Source organism: Vespula pensylvanica, chromosome 4 (genome assembly GCF_014466175.1).
Source record: "Vespula pensylvanica isolate Volc-1 chromosome 4, ASM1446617v1, whole genome shotgun sequence".
NCBI lineage: Eukaryota > Metazoa > Arthropoda > Insecta > Hymenoptera > Vespidae > Vespula > Vespula pensylvanica.
This window is the reverse complement of record NC_057688.1, coordinates 5,072,569-5,092,482: the sequence shown is the minus strand read 5'-3', so window position 1 is coordinate 5,092,482 and position 19,914 is coordinate 5,072,569. Positions and strand designations below refer to the sequence as shown.

At 31.8% G+C, this 19,914-nt stretch overlaps 1 protein-coding gene across 5 annotated transcripts in view; it reads right to left on the bottom strand.

Annotated features, from left to right (window-relative positions):
- Positions 1 to 19,914, bottom strand: part of LOC122628573 (mannosyl-oligosaccharide 1,2-alpha-mannosidase IA) — a 301,060-nt gene that overhangs the window by 60,975 nt on the left and 220,171 nt on the right. For 3 of the 5 annotated variants that reach the window (XM_043810986.1, XM_043810984.1, XM_043810988.1), the window contains exon 1: positions 19,518 to 19,803. The exons of 1 other annotated variant lie outside the window; for it this stretch is intronic. The gene's annotated coding sequence lies outside the window, so the exon portion shown is untranslated. Of the gene's footprint in view, positions 1 to 19,517; positions 19,804 to 19,914 lie in introns of those variants that run through there. One more of the 5 variants, XM_043810987.1, reaches the window with a different exon arrangement.

Sequence of the window (19,914 nt, the reverse complement as noted above, 5' to 3'; positions counted from 1 at the left end):
CTGTTGCCATTATTAATGTTCTGTTCACGTAAATCATTAACTCCAAGGACGTAACAATCGCCGTAATTATTAGGAAGATAAGAAATTCACTTCCGCGGTGAAAAATCCTTGATATTTTATATATATATATATATATATATATATATATATATATATATTGATTTTTATTCGGGTATCCGTGGATCGGGTAATAAAAGTAAAAAAAGGATAGGGAAAAAATGGGGAAATTCATACGATCATGGCCCAATAGAGATTAAAAAAATGAAAAAAGAAGAAACAAAAAACGATGAACATAACACTCTAGATCTAGATATCGTCGACAGGTGAAATTAATGACGAAGCTCCCAACGGACCAACCGCATAATGCTCTCGCTTAAGTAACGCCAGGTGCGAGCTTCGCCACACGTCCGAGTTAGGAAACTCTAACGGCAGGCGTCGCCACCGTCGCCACTGTTCGTTCCCTTCGTTCGCTCGTTCACTCGCTCAGCAATTACACGTTAATGCCTTAACTTAACGTATTAATTATTTACACGCGAGGACGTGCTCTCGACGTAGTCTAACTCGTGTTCTCTCTATCTATCTCGCTTTCTCTCTCTCTCTCTCTCTCTCTCTCTTTCCCTCTCCTCCTTCGACTAACTTCATTGACAATATTCGCCATTTTGTAATATCTTCGACATTATCGAATGAGATGTCCTAATTTGTTTCAAATATAATTCTTTTTTTTTACCACGTTCTCGTTGTTTATTAAAACTGAACACACATTGTCTCATAATCAGTAATTCTTCTTTAGTATTAAAATACTTACTTCAATCACAACACCGGTTTATTCAACGGGATTTATTATTACTGGATTCAGTATCATATACGATAAATAGATTTTTTCTTTCTCTTCTTTTTTTCTTGTTTTTCTTTTTTAAATCCGACTACGTTACCTTTTAAAAACGTTTAAACGACTTATGTATATATACACATATATCTAACAACGTTAACAGTTAACGATGCTATAACGAGACTCTGTGCAATTACAAATCTGCGTTGCTCGTTACATAGAGATAATTTATTTACTGTCCGTTACATTGTCGAACAATGGAATGCTCTGTTTTATCTTTCGTTGTTACTTCTGCGATATGTAACATTCTATAAATTAAAATGTCTACTTTTATTGATGCAAACTATATATTTACATACTTTCTATTTGTTTCTTTTCTTTTCCTTGTATATACGTAATTGATCGTTGTTATAGAAATTTAACAGAAAAAGAACACACAAAAGAAATAAAAACACTGTTGAACGTATTGACAAATTGCATGCGTCGCTATAAATTTAATTCAATTTTATTCGTTTATTCGAAACTTCTCCGTTTTGTAAGTTGTTCCCGACAACGTTATTTGAGAACGTCAAATGCGAATGGAATGAGAATGTTCGTTCGCGAATTTGTAATCGAGTTTAAATGGTTAGAACTTATCGCATTAATTATTAACTTAGGTAAGAGAGGAGAAGCTTCTAAGTGTCCGTCGTTTTCACATCTTTTTCTAACATCCTACAAATTCCAAATATATGATACAACTTGTTCGCTTCTATACAAATTAATCCACTTCAATCTCATATTTTCTTTCTATAAAAGAAATGTAATATTATAAAAATATCTCTCTCACCCTCTATCCATCCCCTATCCATTCTCTATCCACCCCCAATCCGAAGATAATTAATTTTTTATTTTTTTATATTATGTATATCAATAATATCGAATGATTTCATTAATCGCGAAAATGATTTATATCTTTATACACGTCGAAGTTTACATCTTGGATCAATCACAAAATGGTTCCTTAGCTACGTTAATGTAATTTTTGTTTTTTTTTTTCTTTTTTTTTTTGTAATGTAAAATGAAGATAGAGTAACGACGCCTGCACACGCAGAAAAATTAATGAATCCGGCCCGGCGTCCGTTAAGCGTTTCAAAAAGGAAGTGGAAGATGGTAAAAAGAACTCGAGCGACTCTCGACGATTCTACTAATTAATTTTCCAATCCGACGTAAATAATGGCACGACGTTCTACAAGAGGGTTGGTAACGTTTCATTAAAATTAAGCGACGCTGAGCCTGCTCTCAACTCTATATTCTCTCTCTCTCTCTCTGTCTCTTCCTCTTTTTTTTATCTTTTTTTATTTGTTAACATTATATATATGTGTGTGTGTGGACATACATACAATGACAGAGATATTTGAGTGTTAAAAATGGCGTTAATAAATTTTGTGATACTTCCTGATATTATAAAGGGGATTAAGTCGAACGTTTAAAAATAGTTTTTGAAAAATTTTAGCCAACGTTGAAATATAATTTAATTTTTGGTCTGTCTTTTCGTTCTGTTTGTTTTTCTTTCTTTTTTGCCCACGACCAACACGAAAATATTCATATCTCTGGCATTCTATTAATTTATCATTTACTGAAACGCGAATTGGTCACATTGGATATTTAAGTGAAAAATAAATATGCGTGAAAATATAGAAATAATGTTAATGTCAGTGGAAAACCAGAAGGAGAAAGTTTATAAATCCGAACTAACGTGATCGTTCAATGTCGCTGAAGAATATTGAATTAAGCCGAATTAGAAACTTCCAGTGAGATTTATAAACCCAAATGTTAGTTTTTACCATTTACGAATTATTTGTCTGAAATTTTTTCAAACTATTATTTTGATATATTTTATAATTAAGGAGAAACAGAAAAAACGAGAGAGAGAGAGAGAGACAGAAGATATATCGATAACGTCTAAGAATTTTTGTATATTTTCTATATTTTTAACGCAGTTTACATAGGTTAACCCTACTCTAAGATAATAGAAAATTACCTTATTGGATGAGTTGAAAATAAAAAAAAATAATTTGCAATTCTTACACGTCCACGTATTATATACTTTGGACATTTTAACGATCCCCCTGAACTTAGGAAAGGACGAGCGAATCGAGAGATAGAGTTCGCTATTTTGTAAGATTCGAAAGATCATAAATGTTCAGTCAGTCGTTATTACACGTCGCGACCAACGTAAATTTTCATTCTCCCGAACGACGGTAAAGTTTCGTTGGTTGCACACGTACAAAGAGAGAGAGAGAGAGAGAGATAGAGAGACAAGAGGAAAAGAGAAAAGAGGAAAGGAGAAAAGGACGATAAGATATTCGAAGAGGTCGTGCATAAAATCGAGAAGGACACGCGTAGTATTCTCCTGAGCCGTTCGCTTTTCGTCGATGGCTCAGGTGGCGAAAAATTCTACGCCATCGTGAAAACCACAAGATCGCGAGAAGCCATGGTGGTGTACGAAATCGATAAACCGGTTTCAACGTTGCCCAAGACCGTTGCCCGAACCACCGAAAGTAGAAGAAATGCTGGAAGAAGAAACTACCAAATCGAATTCGCCCCTCGCCATTTTCCAAAACTTCCTTGTTGACAAAATTCGCGTCTGTTTTTGGATGCAACTACAAATTATATATATATATATTATATATATTTTTTTTGGAAACATTTGTTTCTTCTTTTTTTTCGATCGAATAAAAATGAAACTGTTATTAAAAATTATCATTGATTAAAACAATCGTGAACATTTTGTATAGATATAATATCGTCGATAATATAATCGTCGATTATCAAATATATCAGGATGTTCGAACAATCAAATCGAATTTCAAATAAGGTTAAACAAATCGGTTTAAAGTGAAATCATGTTGAAAGTATCACGAGCTTACAGCATATCTGAATTCAAACCTGATCAATCTTAAAACTCAATCTGTATAAATCATACAATTACCTAACAAAAAAGTATGAACTCGGATATAAATCTAATCAGATTTAAATTCAAACGTACTATATAATACTATAAAATTTATATGCTAATCATATAACATAAAAACAGTGTATAATTATATTTAAAATGCAAATATTTGCAGCACGATTTTAGTTTTAAAACGAAATATGTTTTTTTTTCTTCAAATTTTGCTTACGAAGTTTGTTTAAGAATAAATAACAAAAAAAAAAAAAAAAGAAAAAAAAAAGAAAAAGAGAGAAAAAGAAAAGGAAACACGAAGAAAAAAAGATAGAAAAGAGAAGATAAACGAGAAAGAAAAAAATAAAACAAAACAAAACAAAAAAAAAAAAGATTCGAACTGGACGATAAACTCGTACTTTTTTTTGACGCGTGAGATTAATGAATCGTCCGTTAGCCCGGGCATTGTATTTACCATATTCAATGAACGCGATGTAGAACATTTTTGTTTTTTTTTTCTTTATCCGTCGATGGGAATTAATCTCTCGCTAGCGAACACAACACGTGCATACATCTATGAAACAACGTTGGCCAACCGATTGTGCTCCGCTTTGTCTTTAGGTAGAGAATAACCGTATTAGCCGACGAGAGAATGACGTATTAATTAATGAAGAAGCATGAGACGAGATGGTATGCCGAGACTGGCTCGTTCTTGCGTGATAATTAATCGCATCGCCGGCGTCCTCCGCATTACGCAATGATATCCTGACCGTGTCTCTCATGCTTCTAACTCGATACACATTCAACGCCATAACGATCCACTGTAATTAGCTGTGAGTAGAGATCTATCGGCGATCTCTATGCTATCTATCCTATATCTACATATGCATATAACGATCGATGAAAGCTATTGTGTTGTTCTATAAGTTTAATGAACGTTTGAAATGTTCTTATTATATAATAGATCTCTCTCTCTCTCTCTCTCTTTATATATATATGTATAAAAGTATATATAAATTATATTAAAAGTTAAAATTAGTTATATATAAATTATAAAAGTTTCTTTAAAAAGTACGTAAGTTTTTTTACTATATATGAACGAACATATATAATAATATTATTATGTTAATATTATTAGATATACGTGTAAGAACGTTGGTGGTATTAATCTCGTGCAATTATCGAAACGATACTTATCTTTACAAATTTTTATAAATGCTCTTACATTTTTCCTTTTTTTTTTTTAATTCAGTGATTCATTGCGATTCAGAATGGAAGGATAATTAGTTCCAACAATCCAATACTATTATGTATTATTATAAAAATTGATTCTGTAATTGGTAGTAGAAAAAGTGAAATTTTAAGAAAAGAAGTATAAAGTTTTTCTTTCGACAGAAATGATCGCGAGAAACTAATTGGAATACTTGATAAAATTGAAAGATCCCCACTCTCTCTCTCTCTCTCTTATTTTCGAAGCTAATATATAAACCAAGAACGATCGATCGGATAATAACGAGCGGTTAACCACTGAAGCGGAACAAAGTGAGAACGTAGAATCGCGTCGCGTGGAAATCCTATTCTCTGTGTGGAAGTTTGAGAAAATGGTCTATCGTGGAAGGACGACGATGCGAACCACGACGACTACAACTACGACGACTACGACGACGACGACAACGACGAGTTTGCTGCACCGGAAATACCAAGGATTCTCCGTTCCCCTTCGTCTCCGTGAAGCTTCTGAAGTTGAGAGAGGCTAGACGAGATCGTTTCTACGAAACGTTCCTTCCAAGCGAGAACATTATTGAATCGCCAGAAAAGAATCTTAAATCGAACGATCTTGATAAATTTCACGCGAGATTTAAAACCAATGAAAGAATCAGAAAGAATGAGAAAGAGATAAGGAAAAATGATATTCGTAAGATTTATAAATCTCGACTGTGAAATCTATCAAGATGATTCGATTAAAGATCTTTTTTTCTGTTTGTTTTTTTCTTTTTTTTCGAATAATTTTTGTTTCATGATTTCTTTTTCTTCTCTCTTAACTTACAAATGCAAAGTTATGTCTTCGAAATGATTTGTCAGCGAGATTATTTTTTAATACTTCTTTTTTGTCGTTCGTCCACACGAACTTTATTTATTTATTTTTTTTTTTCTTTCATCATCCCACTTCACAATCGAGAACGTTATTGAATGATTTTTTTTTTCTTGAATTTATAAAAAATGTTATTTTCGATACGTTAGCAAAATTATTTTTCAATTTCATTCGTGTAAACGAATTCCATTTTCTTTTTTTTTTTTATTATTTGCAAATCTTTCGGAAATGTCTCTAATTCCTGGCTAAAATAATTCAGTAACTTTTTTCGCGTTCATCGTTTTCGACGATACCACGTTTTTATTTTCTTCCCCTCTTTTTTTTATCTTCCTTTTTATTGTTGTTATTTTTTTCTTTCTTTCTTTCTTTCTTCCTTTTTATTATCCCTCGTAAAACGACGGATTTTATCATAGCCCGTCGTTGAAATTCGTACAGCTCGAACCAGAATTTATAACGCGAAATTCTCGAGAGACAACGCGTTTCCTGGCACATTGAAATTATTTCACTCGCCGCGTACAGGATATTATTATACGTAGCGTAGAAAAACGCAAATCCGCGAGCGACGATTAGCATTTTACAGGGTGATTATAACGCCTCGGAAATGCTCTTGTGAAAAAAAAGACAGAACAAAAAAAGGACAGACAGACAGACAGATAGAGAAAGAGAAAGAGAGAGAGAGAGAGAGAGAATACGAAGCTCTCTCGTAGAATTACTTTTAATCGAATCGTCGATCGCGTTGTTCCCCGCTCAGCTTGAAATTGAACGCAACTAATCCGTAAGCTGAAACATTAATTAACGAATTAATAACCGACGGGGGAATCGTGATCAAAATACGACAAAAGAAAAATAAAAACAAAACAAAAAAAAGAGAAAAAAAGAAATAGAAAAAGAAAGACAAAAAACAAAAAAAGAAAAAGAACACAATTGTTTTAATTTCACTGGACGTCGTCCTATAGTTCCTCTTCTTTAAATAACAAATAAATAACAAAATTTATAAATAAAAAAATAATAGTTAAGATTTATTTCTAATATCGTTTTTCTTCTCCTTGTATAGATTTAAATTCTTTCAAAACGACTCTGGTCTCTAGTTTAATACGTTTCTCAGACATAATACTAATCTCATCTGGTCTGTAATCGACAAATATAAATTGATCCGACATTGAATTTGAGTCGGTAAAGTTTAGGAACGTGAAGATTCTTAACGTATCCACGTAAGCACGTACCGCAAACATTTTCCCTTTAGCTTTAACGAGATTTACGTTCCTGAAAATTCGTGTATACACGAGGTTGAAGTTGCAAATTCCATGCGAGTGGACGAAGAGACTGAGAGGACCCTGACTCTCTCTCTCTCTCTCTCTCTCTCTCTCTGTCTCTGTCTTTCTCCCTCTCTCTTTCTCTCTTTCTCTCTTTCTCTCATTCTTCCTTCGCTTCCTTCTTTCCACCTTGAATAAACTGGCTGGACTCTTCCGAGCGTGGAAACGAGTAGGTAGGATGAAGTTCGCGTTGGTGAAACGCCAAGCTTCGTCTCTCTTTCGTTAAAGACTCCCACGAGAAGTTCAGAAAGATAGAAAAGAAAGATGAAACCGGGAAAAAAGTCTATCCTTTGTGGTTAACCTAAGAGCATTCTGTAGTAACATACATACAGGTTTATTTATATAAAAAAAAAAAAAAAAAAAAGAAAAGAAAAAGAAAATAAGAGAAAAAAAAAGAACTCTTTGAGAAACTTCATAAATTATTTCATATTTCGTTTTTCTGTTTTTTTTTATTTCTCCTTTTTTTTTTATGTAGCTACTTCTAAAGAAAAGCTGCTCGAAAAATTTCCAAAATCGACATTATGGGCTCGTCTTTTTTTTTTTTTTTTTTTTTTTATATGCAGCTACATCTGAAATATTGTTTGAAAGACTCTACTTCACGTCTCCTTTTCACACTTCGCATGGTTTCTTTTTCTCTAGGAAACATTTTCACGATTAAAATTTTTCCTTTTACTCTTGATATTTTTTTAAGGTATAATCGTTAATTAATAGATACTCCAATGCATTAATTTACGTTAATTTAATTAATAGATACCTAGAAAACAATATTATTATTACCCTCGACGTCTGAATTTGAAGCCTGATTTTGAATATTCTGTATGGATCGAATTGTTAATCGTTCCCAAAGGTAATTAGTTGCTTAATAGTCTCGTACGATACTAATTAAACGCATTATCTCTAATTAGGCCGAAAAAAAGAAAGTATCATGAATTCCCATTCAAAGTATATAATAATATATATATAAAAGAAAAAGCAAAAAATATTGAAAACTACTCATTATATCTACTAATAAGTATAAACGAATTAGAATAAATTTTCAACGTGAGATCATAAAGAAAAAAGAAAAAAAAAAAAAAAGGAAAAAGAAAAAACAGAAGCAGAAATAATTCGATTTGATTAACGAAAAACTTGTGCGATGTCTAAAAGCAATAGTAACAGCCTACTACTAATAGTAATAGTAATAGTAGTAGTAGTAATAGTAATACTAGTCCAGTATATTTGAAAGTAACAGTAGAGTACAAAAAGTCTATAGAATTCAGTTTGCTTTTTCAAGTAGGGACCTCTTCGCATGTATGAGGATAGAACTTGGTGAAAAAAGATTTCACGGTGTAAAAACGAAAAAAAAGAAAGAAAAGAAGGAAGAAAGAAAGAGATAGAGAGAAGAACAGAGAGAGAGAGAGAGAGAGAGAGAGAGAGAAAAGTCGGAAGGAGCGTAACCTTGTAGTCGAATCACTGACCCGATTCAACAACACTAGTATAGGTTCTATGAGATAGGCCAGAAACTCGTGTGCCCTATACTCTATGACCCTCTATCTCTATTTCTCTCTCTCTCTCTTTCTCTCTTGCTGTTTCTCTCTATTCCTGGGGGCTTCATGGCCCACTTTCGAAACTTTCCTCACTGCTCGATAGGCCATTTTACTGTACCTACGTGGACAATGGATCGCGATAAAAAGTCGGCCGACTTTTCTAGACAGCGAATGAACGGTCGAATTGCTTATCAGCTTGTATTGGGGGAAACCACTGTCCCTTTGTACATAACCTTCTCAAATGGGATTGTTCTCGACACGGAGATCCAAGCTGGATATTTTATATTGGATATCTTCTGCCAGTCTAAGGCCAAGAATTTCTCTCTATCTCTCTCCCTCTCGCACTTTTCTTTTATTTCCTAAGAGAAACAGAACAGACATCCGCATTTTCCATCGAGGTATGTCTGTGTGTATGTATGTATGTATCTATGTAGGTATAGCGAAATAAATATACGTATCTCTAATACACTTTTTTTTATCTGATTTTACACGAAATCGAAATTTTTCTGTACTTTTGTTCAACGTTTATTTGTTGTTTTCTTTTTCCTTCTTTTTTCTTTTTTTGTCCCTTTTTTTTTCTTTTCTTTTATCTTTTTTCTCTCTCGAGAGTAGAGCTCCCAACGACCTACATTTTAACAACGATAGAACACCTTCGTGTTCTGATTGACAATGGACTATAACAAAGGTTCGTGTCGTTGCGCCTAACAATGAACTTGAACTGTCCCGTAGTACCGGCGCGCTACAAACAACGGAGGTATCCAATGGGGACCGATAAATGTTTCCGGACTTCCGGTGAATCAATTCAGAATAGAAATCAGCACGATGTTTAAGTATCGTTTCATTAGTATATTGTAATTTTGTAATAATTTCGAGATCAGTTCTCTGGAACTCTAATGGTTTATTTTTCTTCTTCCTTTTTTTATTTATTAATTTTTTTATTTCACATTCACGTTATATCTCTTTGAGAAACAATATTATAATTAAAATCCCATGTTGATGTGTCTCAAATAAAAGCTTCGTTTTATCGATAAAATCGTTTTGGTCGATAAGAAAACGATAATACGGCCAGTTAAAAAAATTCGTGGAAGGGATCGATCGAGCTTTTATCCCTTAGATACATCGATAAATCATTCTCTCTCTCCTGCTAAAGAAAAGCTAAAAGGACAGCAAGTTTTTGCTCGGATCCATCTTGGCCTATGTCGAATTTTTGTCAAGGTTCTTTCTTCTTATGATGGCCAATGAAAATCCTCTAACCTTCCGAGGGTATCAGTTATGGTCTCTCGTTATTATTATCCAAAGAAGAAAATACTTTTCCAAATCGAACTTGCATATCTTCCGATCGTTAACAATTTGTTAATAAATACTATTTTTTTTTTAACTTCTAACCTTTTGTTTTTCTTTTCTTTCTTTCTTTTTCTTTTTTCTTCTACTTTTTTTTCTAAGTAATCATTTCATTCGCAAAAGGATAAGGTTTTTGTTGATAGGACCCACAATCAAAAGAAATCATCCAAGTCTTAGAGACATACATATATACATACATACATACATACATACATACATACATACATACATACATACATACATACATACATACATACATATATACATACATACATAGTTCACTTGTCTGAATCGATCTATGTTGAAGTTTCCGAAGGGAAAAGTTTCTTATCTGGCGAACTTTCATTACGTTCTACCTAACATCATCCTTCTCCCCTCTCATCCACCACCATCCTCTTCCTTTACTCCTTCCTATTCCACTTCCACCTTCATCTTTTCTTCCGGCTCGAGGTTAGATACGATTGGAAAAGTTCCGACCCTCGGATATTTTTCCGAATGTCGACTTCCGACGACAACGACGACGACGACGACGACGTTGAAAACCTACCCGACACGCATGCGATTAAACCGTTCAACCTGTCCCTCATATAACTTATTCTTTTTCTCCCTCCTCCTCCTCCTCTTCTTCTTCTTCTTCTTCTTCTTCTTCTTCTACTTTTACTTCGATTTCGCGAACATCTTTCGATACTCCATTTATATTTTTCTTGCCGAGATTACTTTCTGAATGGTTCGAAACTTTTTTTTTTGTTTTCTTTTGTTTTGTTTTTCCTATATCGATTATTATAGTAAGCAATTATTTTATATTAAAAAAGAAAAGGAAGAGGGAAGGTTTAGTTCGTGTAACTAATGCACCGAAAAATACAGGACAGACAGAAAAAGTGATTTCGTGCAAGGAAAAAATTAAGCATTGCTTTTTAAAGTAAAATTGAAGTATTTTTTCTTCTTTCTTTTCTTTTCTTTCGTTTTTTTTTTGCGGGGGGGGGGGGGAAATTAACTTCTACTGTGTTTAGTTAATTAATGCATATTAAATCAATTTCTATTGTGTTTAGTTAAAAAATTGCATATGAACAAAAAAAGAAATAAAAAGATCGAAGTATTTCATATACAAAGAATTAACTTTGATTTTTTCAACAATTTATAAAATTTATAGACATATGTTGTAAAACGAAAAATAAGCTACGATTTTTAACGATGAATCAAAAATTGAAGTGATTTTTTTTTCTTTTTTTTTTTTTTTGTTCATTTAAAAATCAACCGACTCTCATCGATGTGTATCGAAAAATTTAATTATTTTGTATTAAAAAATGATCTTCGATTTTCGACAACGTAAAAAATATTGAAAATAATCGATTATACATGTATTTACATTTTGATGTTCCATTTATTTACATTTTTCGTTTTCCGTTTCATTTCGAATTGGAGGAGAAAAAAAGAAAGGAAAAAAATAAATTCAAAAGTGAAAAGACATTTGACAGATGTCATAAAAAAAATCTTGTCGATTTTGGTTTGCACAGCCGTTTCACGTTCGCATACAACATTTGCAAAAGTCGTGGCAATGTAGACACATACACACGCACACGTGCACACATACATGCAAGTATGTACACACATACAGACAAATATGCCATATATGCGCGTACGTACATATATACGTATGTATACATTAGATAGTATATCTATAGCTACGTGAGACACGTGTCGTACAAATTCGAAGCTATTTGCTCGGTTCGCATCGACACGAGCAGTATACTAGTTGGTTATATAACAGATAAGACTTTGCTTTGTGTTCCATTAACCATGACTGATAAGCTTTCAAGAATTTTCCTTTATGAAAAAGAGACCATCATACGCTAATTGCATGAGCTCTGATAAAGTCTTACAACACGGAATTAACAATTGCCATCTAAATTATTCTCACATTCGAAACTGTCAAATAGAAATAACAAGTCATTAATTACTTAACATTCAACAATTGTGTTCTATTCCTAATTCCTATCTAATTTCTGTAATACACATAGATACATATGCGTATATATGTATATAGATAGATAATAATTATTCTTATCATACTCGACGTGTAGAAATAATTTTACTTCAATAAGAAAACTGATTTTATTTCCCTAATACCACGATAAATTTTTTCTTCATTCTTTTCTTTCCCTTTTCTTTTTTTTTTTTTTTTTTTTTTTTACTATCGAACCTATGAGCATTTCTCTTGATACATTTTATTTTCAATGTTACCATTGAATAATATAATATTAAAAAAAAAAAAAATGATTTCGAAAAATTTAATTTCACATATCATACAGTTTTATTTCTAACATTTCTGAAAGAATTTCAAACGAAATGGTTTACGAAACACCAGATTGATATCCCAATGCTTGTTGCTTGAAATAGAGGATCGTGCAGTGGCACGTGAGAAAGATGAAGATACGAAAGGACTGAGAGGGAGTGAAAAGAAGGAAGAAGGATAGAACGAGAGAGAGAGAGAGAGAGAGAGAGAGAGAGAGAGAGAGAGAGAAGGTTGCAAATCGCGTGACGCAGGACTTGAATGGTCCGACGAGTAGTGAATTGCCATTCATGCTGTAACTACTACTACGATGAATGTACACACGTACATACATATGTGTGTGTGTATCTCTCTCTCTCTCTCTCTCTCTCTCTCTATATATATATATATATATATATATATATATATATATATATATATAAATACGAGAAATACAAAGAGATATAAACGTATCTCGTAAATAGATATTCTTCTTCTTCCCTCTCTTTTTTTCTTTCTTTCTCACACATATACACACACCCACACTTGGTTTCTCTAATTTCTTTCTTTTTCTATCTTTATCTTTATCTATCTTTATTCTTATCTCTACCTCTCTCTCTCTCTCTCTTTCTTTTTCTCACACAATCTTTCTAATCTCTTTCTCATCATCTCTTTGTGTAATGCAAGTTTCTCTTAACGTTTCCCCTTCCTTTTTTCCTATTGGTAAAGAGTAAAAGTAGCTAGCTAGTGGTGGAAACCAGAAAGAGGAAACGAGCCACATTCTCAGGCATTTCGTGGAAGGCCTTGCGACTCGTGAAGCTTCACGAGTGGGCGAATGCGTTCCGCAAACTCGACTTTGAATAGTGAAACGTAGAGAAACGTTTCTTCTTCGTACTCTCTTCTTCTTCCTCTTTGTACTCCTCCTATTCCTTTTTTTTCTCATTCTGCACCGAATTTCTCCGTATCCTTTTTCCTTTATCATATTTTAGATAATTCTAGTTAATGTCGTCGATATATTGGTAAATCGATAATCGTTTAAATTCTAGGAAGATAACAACGATTATCGAAAATAAATGTACATAATTCACTTACAAATATGAACGAAAACGAGATTTGTTCCATTTATAGACTTCATATGTTATTATAAAACACGTCAATTATACATATGTAAATATCATTACTATCTGATATACGTAAATATATAACGAATGTATATTAGCAATTTTTTAAATAGTCCAATTCGTTATGATTGCTTGATTATTTAATATTTATCTTTTTCTCTCTTCCTTTTTCCTTTAATTTCTAAAATCTAATCTATAAAGTGTAGTTCTAAAAATAAAAAAAAAAAAAAGAGATAAAGGAAAGAATGAAACGGATCCTGTTTCTTATATAAAACATACTAAGTTTTATTATAAGCTAGATATAATATATGTAACTTTCCGTGTTTACCCACTTCTATCTCTTTTCTAATCGTTTGAAAGTATGCTCCAGCATTTTTAGACTCATCTATATATATAATAATAAATGTAAAATAATAATTACTGGGATCATATTAAACATGATCGTTAGATCATTAAACATTTCTCTCTCTCTCTTTCTCTCTCTTTCTCTCTTTATTTTTTTAAGTGAAATATCTAATTAAAATATTAATTATGTGATTAAAATATAATAATAATAATAATAATAATAATAATGATGATGACGACGACGATGATGATAAAAAAAATTAAAAAAAGAAAAGAAAAAAAAGGCACACAAAAATCAAACAAAAGAAAATGCGCGATAAACGGATTTAAACGAGGTACTCTAGTCGAATCAAAGTGAGATCTCAACGTAGCAAAGACGTCGAACTCGAATGCATTTGGAATTTCTTCGTAGAAACGAGTTTCGAACGTTCCCGTTCCCCGATCGAATCGCTCTATTTTTCCACTTGGACTAGTTTTTATTCCACGGTAGCCGGGGCGCCGTTGCTTCTTCCGCGTGCTACTTCTTTTCTCTGATTGCAGCTATCGAGATAACCGGCTGCATAATTCATACCTTCCGAGGAACGGATGGATAGTCTGTAACGGTGGGTCCAAGTCACGTGGTGTTACCGAAAGAAACAGAGAGAAAGAGAGACAAAAAGACAGAGAGAGAGAGAGAGAGAAAGAGAAAGAGAGAGATTTAAATAGAAAAGAGAAAGAGAAGAGATTTAAATAAAAGAGAGAGAGAGAGAGAGAGAAGAGATTTAAATGAAAGAGAGCGAGAAAGAGAGAGAGAGAGAGAGAGAGAGAAAAGGGGGTGAAAGATGGAGGTCAATGTAAATTTTCGGACTGGCTCGCCACCGAGCCCACCAACTTTTTCAATGTATACACTTTTAAAAGCTCCTGCATAATTTAGAACACCCTCGAGTACACCCTTCTCTTCTCTCTCACTCTCTCTCTCTCTCTCTCTCTCTCTCTCTCTCTCTCTCTCTCTCTCTTATACTTCACAACCCCTCGACCTATCTTGTTCAAGAATTTGTACGTGCATGGAATTCAACCCCACCCCCTTTTTTGTCTTTGTCTCTCTTTCTCTCTTTTTCTCTGTGGTTTTCTTCTTTTTTTCTTGTCTTTTTTTGTCTACCTCACAGACAGGACGAAGTCGTCGTTTAACGGAAGGACTTCTTTTTTCTTTTTTCTTCTATCTATGTCTGTATGTTCGTGTGTGTGTATATATATATTCTCTATCTATCCTCTTTAAAAACACCCATGTAAATTCACAACGCGCATCGATGTCCCTTCCCTTTTCGTGTTTACCTGTTTCTATCTCCTTTCTAACTGTTTCAAAGTGTAAACTTGCATTTTTAGTCATATATATATATATACATACACACACATATATAATGGTCTTTGTAACGGTAACCATGATGTTTAAAGCACTTATGATAATTCAGTAAAAAAAAACAAGAAAAAAAAATGTATGAACATAAATTTAACAGTTTTTAACCTACGGAAAGTTACATACAATAATAACGATTAGTTAAATATTTCTTTTTTTTTTTCACGATAAAAAAACAAGGTCGACGAAACTTGCTTCTTTAAATGTTACCTATATTTATTTTTTTTTATAATGCTAATAATCATAATAATAATATCTAAAACGTCAAAATATAATAAATTCAATGAATGGATACAATGTTATTTTAAATTACATTACGACGTCAAATTCGCTAAAGCCTAATTAATATGTATGTATGTACGTATGTATAACGTATGATAAATGAAATGCAGAATAGTGTATTGAAATAGGATTAGAGTATATAGACAATAGAATAGTTTAAGTTAAAAATTTATAAACGGAAAAGAAATGTCTAATGCATTTGAATCGTTCATTAAGTTCTTATTCAATGGAATACGAGACTGCAATAAATTTAAACGAAAACAAAAAAAAATGAATGAGAAAACGATTACTCGGTTAAATACGTTTACTTACAACGTATGCACAAAATTATTAATCATTAGAGTCGTTGTGCATGACTTGTCATTTTTTGACAAATACTAAAAAAACTGATGACGCATATTTGTGCTTAGAATCGGAACAAAGTCATTATTGCGAAGCCGTTTTCGAGATAAAAATAAAAATAAGAAAAAAGGTAGAAAGAAAACAACAGAGAAAAATAAAGACCGAGAGAGAGAGAGAGAGAGAGAGAGAGAGAGAGAGAGAGAAAGAGAGAGAAAGAGAGGAATAAATTAGACATCGAAACGATTAAATTCGAATTAAATCTTTTTTTTTATATCTTACACGTTTTCGATATCTCGATCGAAAGCGCTTTAAAATCTATCGGTGAACGCAATTACAATTATTATAATTCAGTGAACTAATCGTTTCGTTTTTGGCATCTTGCCTACATACTTTGGATCTCTTTCTTTCTTTCTCTTTCTCTTTTGGTTACGGATCTACGAAAATACCATTCCCGGCAAAAGTCTGGAACGTTAAATCGCTGCTATAAATAAACCCGAACGGCCTTGGTCAACCTTCTTCGAGTTCGTCGACTCGAACCGGTACCTTCGCACGCGTGCCGAGTTATTTCGCTACGAAAGGACGACGAAGACGCATAGACCGTTGGAGAAGGGGTAAAAGAGGGTGCGAGAGGCGAGGGAAGAAACTCTTTCGTTTCTCCGTTCGTTTTACGATACTTTCTATAAACGCGAGAGTCGTTACCTTCTTAACTCTTAACGATCGATTTAACGTAATTAAATTGACTTACGTACTTACGTTATACAGTACTCCTTCCTACAATTTTATTTCATTTCGTTCCGTTTCCTTTTGTTTCATTTTTCTATTCTTTTCTCTCTTTTTCTCTATATCGATATCTTTTTTCTTTCTTTCACTCTCTAACATAAACGAATAAAATTGGATATATATATATATATATATATATATATATATATATATTTCTTTTTTACAAGATACGCATCTTTATCGATAATATTAGTTATACTTAATTATTTGATATGTAATCGTACGTTGTTCTTTTTTAAAAGAGATAATTTTTTGAAAAGAAGTAACTTTTTGTAATGTAATCGTACAAATGTTAATGTAATCGCACGTAATAATATATTATTATAATGTAGGTCATCCTGTATATTCTACGTCACTAATATATTTTTTCGTTTTATTTATTTTGTTGTTATTTCATTTATTATTTTGTTTCTTTTTTATTCGACCATATGTTGGCGTAGCTTTTCGTTGGATAATAGCAAGCAGTAGCATTTTATGGGAAATCGAACACTCGGTGTTGCACTAAACTCTCTCGACCGTCCTCCTCTCTCCTTAACGGAGATTTTAGTGTCGAAATGCCAAAATGTTGATTTATCGAATATGGCGAAGGTGGTGGGCGGTCAAAAAAAAAAAAAAAAAAAAAAGAAAAATCTGTCCAATATATTTTTCAGGAAACAGTTCGTAAAATTCATAACGTTCGAAAAACAACAAATCATGAATGTTTTTATTTTTTATTTTTTTTACTTTTTCATTTTTCTTTTTTTTTGATCGACGACTACCTACCACCGAGTGCTAGCTAAAAAATATGTATGTAAATCTGAGAGAAGAATACCAAAAAAAAAAGGAGAAAAAAAAAGAAAAAGGAAAAACTGTCGACAAGATGCTAAGAGAAAATTCGGATGTTATTCAATTTTTATTAATTTTCTAAATAAGTTTTGATATGTATGTGTCGTGTATATGTATATGTATATGCATATACATATGAATACATCTCGGACAGTAATAAATATGTATGTACATATATCCTATTAAAGAGAATCTCTTTTAAAGGAGGCAACTTCTGCATCAAGGTTTCGTTAAACGATCATAAGGATACTTTTATCAATTTTCTAAGAATCGATACTTTAAAAAAGAAAATAGATAAGTGGACAGATAAGTTAACAGTTTCGAATGAAATTTTTATATAAATGATAAGTGTTTTTATAAATTATTACGTCATTTCGTATACTTTATATATAAATTATATATATATATGACTTATAATTTTTGTATACGTATATATATATATATATCAATTTATATAAATAATATATATATATATAAATTATCATAATTATAAGTATAAAAATTTTTCTGTAAAATAAGATACGTAAATATTGATATAAATAATTTCTTTTAAGAAAAATAATTATTGAAATCAAAATGACGTAAACAATCTAACAGATAACTTATCTGTCTATAGTAAAATCAGAATGGAAATGAGTCGTCATACGCAGACGAACGATCGTCGTTCCTCGTTAATTTTCGTGACTTTCTGTCAGCTTCAAATTACGTATTAACCACGCATGTAACTGGACGACGAACACGATCGTATGTATCAATGATCCGACATCTGACGCGTTCTCGAAATGATTATCCCACTTGTGGTCACGATCGTTAAATATACACACACACACACATATATATATATATAGTCGATAATGGTCGTTGCTCTTAACCCTACATTTCGTAGTATGTGTATCACTTAATAGTTTGATGTATCGTTATTTAATTATGTTAATAATAATTATCTCGTTAAATATATTACATTTGTATAGCTGTACATTTTTGATTGTATATATATATATATATATATATATATATATATATATATATATATTCTACTATGTATTATCTTTGATTAATTTCAATCACTTTTATTGTCTGTAAATAGATAAATCTATGAATTTATATGCATATATATATCATGCAGAGAAGTTGAGAATATCAAATAAAAATTAGTTACAGATTCTGTATATTTTTCCATTTTTTTTTTTAATAAATAAGAAAATAGATAATATATAATCTTAGCTCTAATGACTATATATTTATCAGTAGATAACATTTTATTGTATAACTCATTGACATTTTACTTTATTAATCAGTTTTGTAACATATGGATGATACAATGTTTTAATCTTTTTCATATTTTTTTCTTTCGCCATATACTGTGCACAGATATCGAGAGCGTTAGAAAAAAATTAATTATAGATTTTGCGTTTCTTTTCTGCATATAATTTTTTTCTTTTTTTTTTTTTAATAAGCAAAGCGATAAGTAACATGTAATTTTAGTACTAATGATTATATATTTATCATTCCATTACATAAATCATTGGTATTTACTTTGTTAATCTTCTGATATTTTCTATGCTTCAGATTTTTTTTCCAATCTTTCTTTGGTTCTTTAAATTATTATTTTCTCGATCGCTTAGAAGGCAATTTTTCTACGAAATGCATTATTCCTTTTCGATATAAAATATAAAAATAAAGAATAAAAAAAAAAACAACAAAATAAGAAAAACTTGTTATAAAAAATATTTAATTTCTCATTTTTTCGATTGTAACGATAATAATGGCAGATCTGATTGAACGAAAAACCACGTGACCTGGCGTAAAGTAAGTTACGAAACATTCTCTCTGTGAGAAGGAACTAGACACAAATATATATATATATATATATATATATATATATATATATATTGTATATACATATGTATGTATGTATGTATGTATGTACAAGTTTATACATATACGATCGAGTTCAGTCACATTCGGGCAACGTAACTTTTTTTTTTATCAGTAGATATTTTTCTTTCCATTTTTGTCGAAGCTAACTTTTAAACTATAGAGTTCGAAAAAAAAGAAAAGAAAAAAGAGAAAGAAAAGTATAGAAACGAGGAATTACGATCGGAAAATAAATGAGAGGTTTTATCTACTTACGTTTACCTGTATCAACTCTGTAACTGTGAGAAATAGAGTAAGAGAGATACAATGATGTTCGTTCTGTCTAGCTGGTTGGTTTTAGCTGGTTACTTGGATAACACCAGATATCACAAAATTTTTTCTCTTCTTCTTCTTCTTCTTTTTTCTTTTTCTTTTTGGTCACAGCACTGTACTCGAAGGACAAAATCGATCACACGAAACGTTTCTCGGATTTACGATTAGACCAAGTTCTTTCGTTTTATTAATCTTTTTCTTTTTTTTTTTTTGTCGTTTCACCTCAACACTGATTCGCAACGAATTAATAATGAAAAAGAAAAAATCGAATACTACGCGAGTTACAACGTGAGATTATTAACAATAAATATTATGAAAAGAATTAACGAGACAGAGTTTC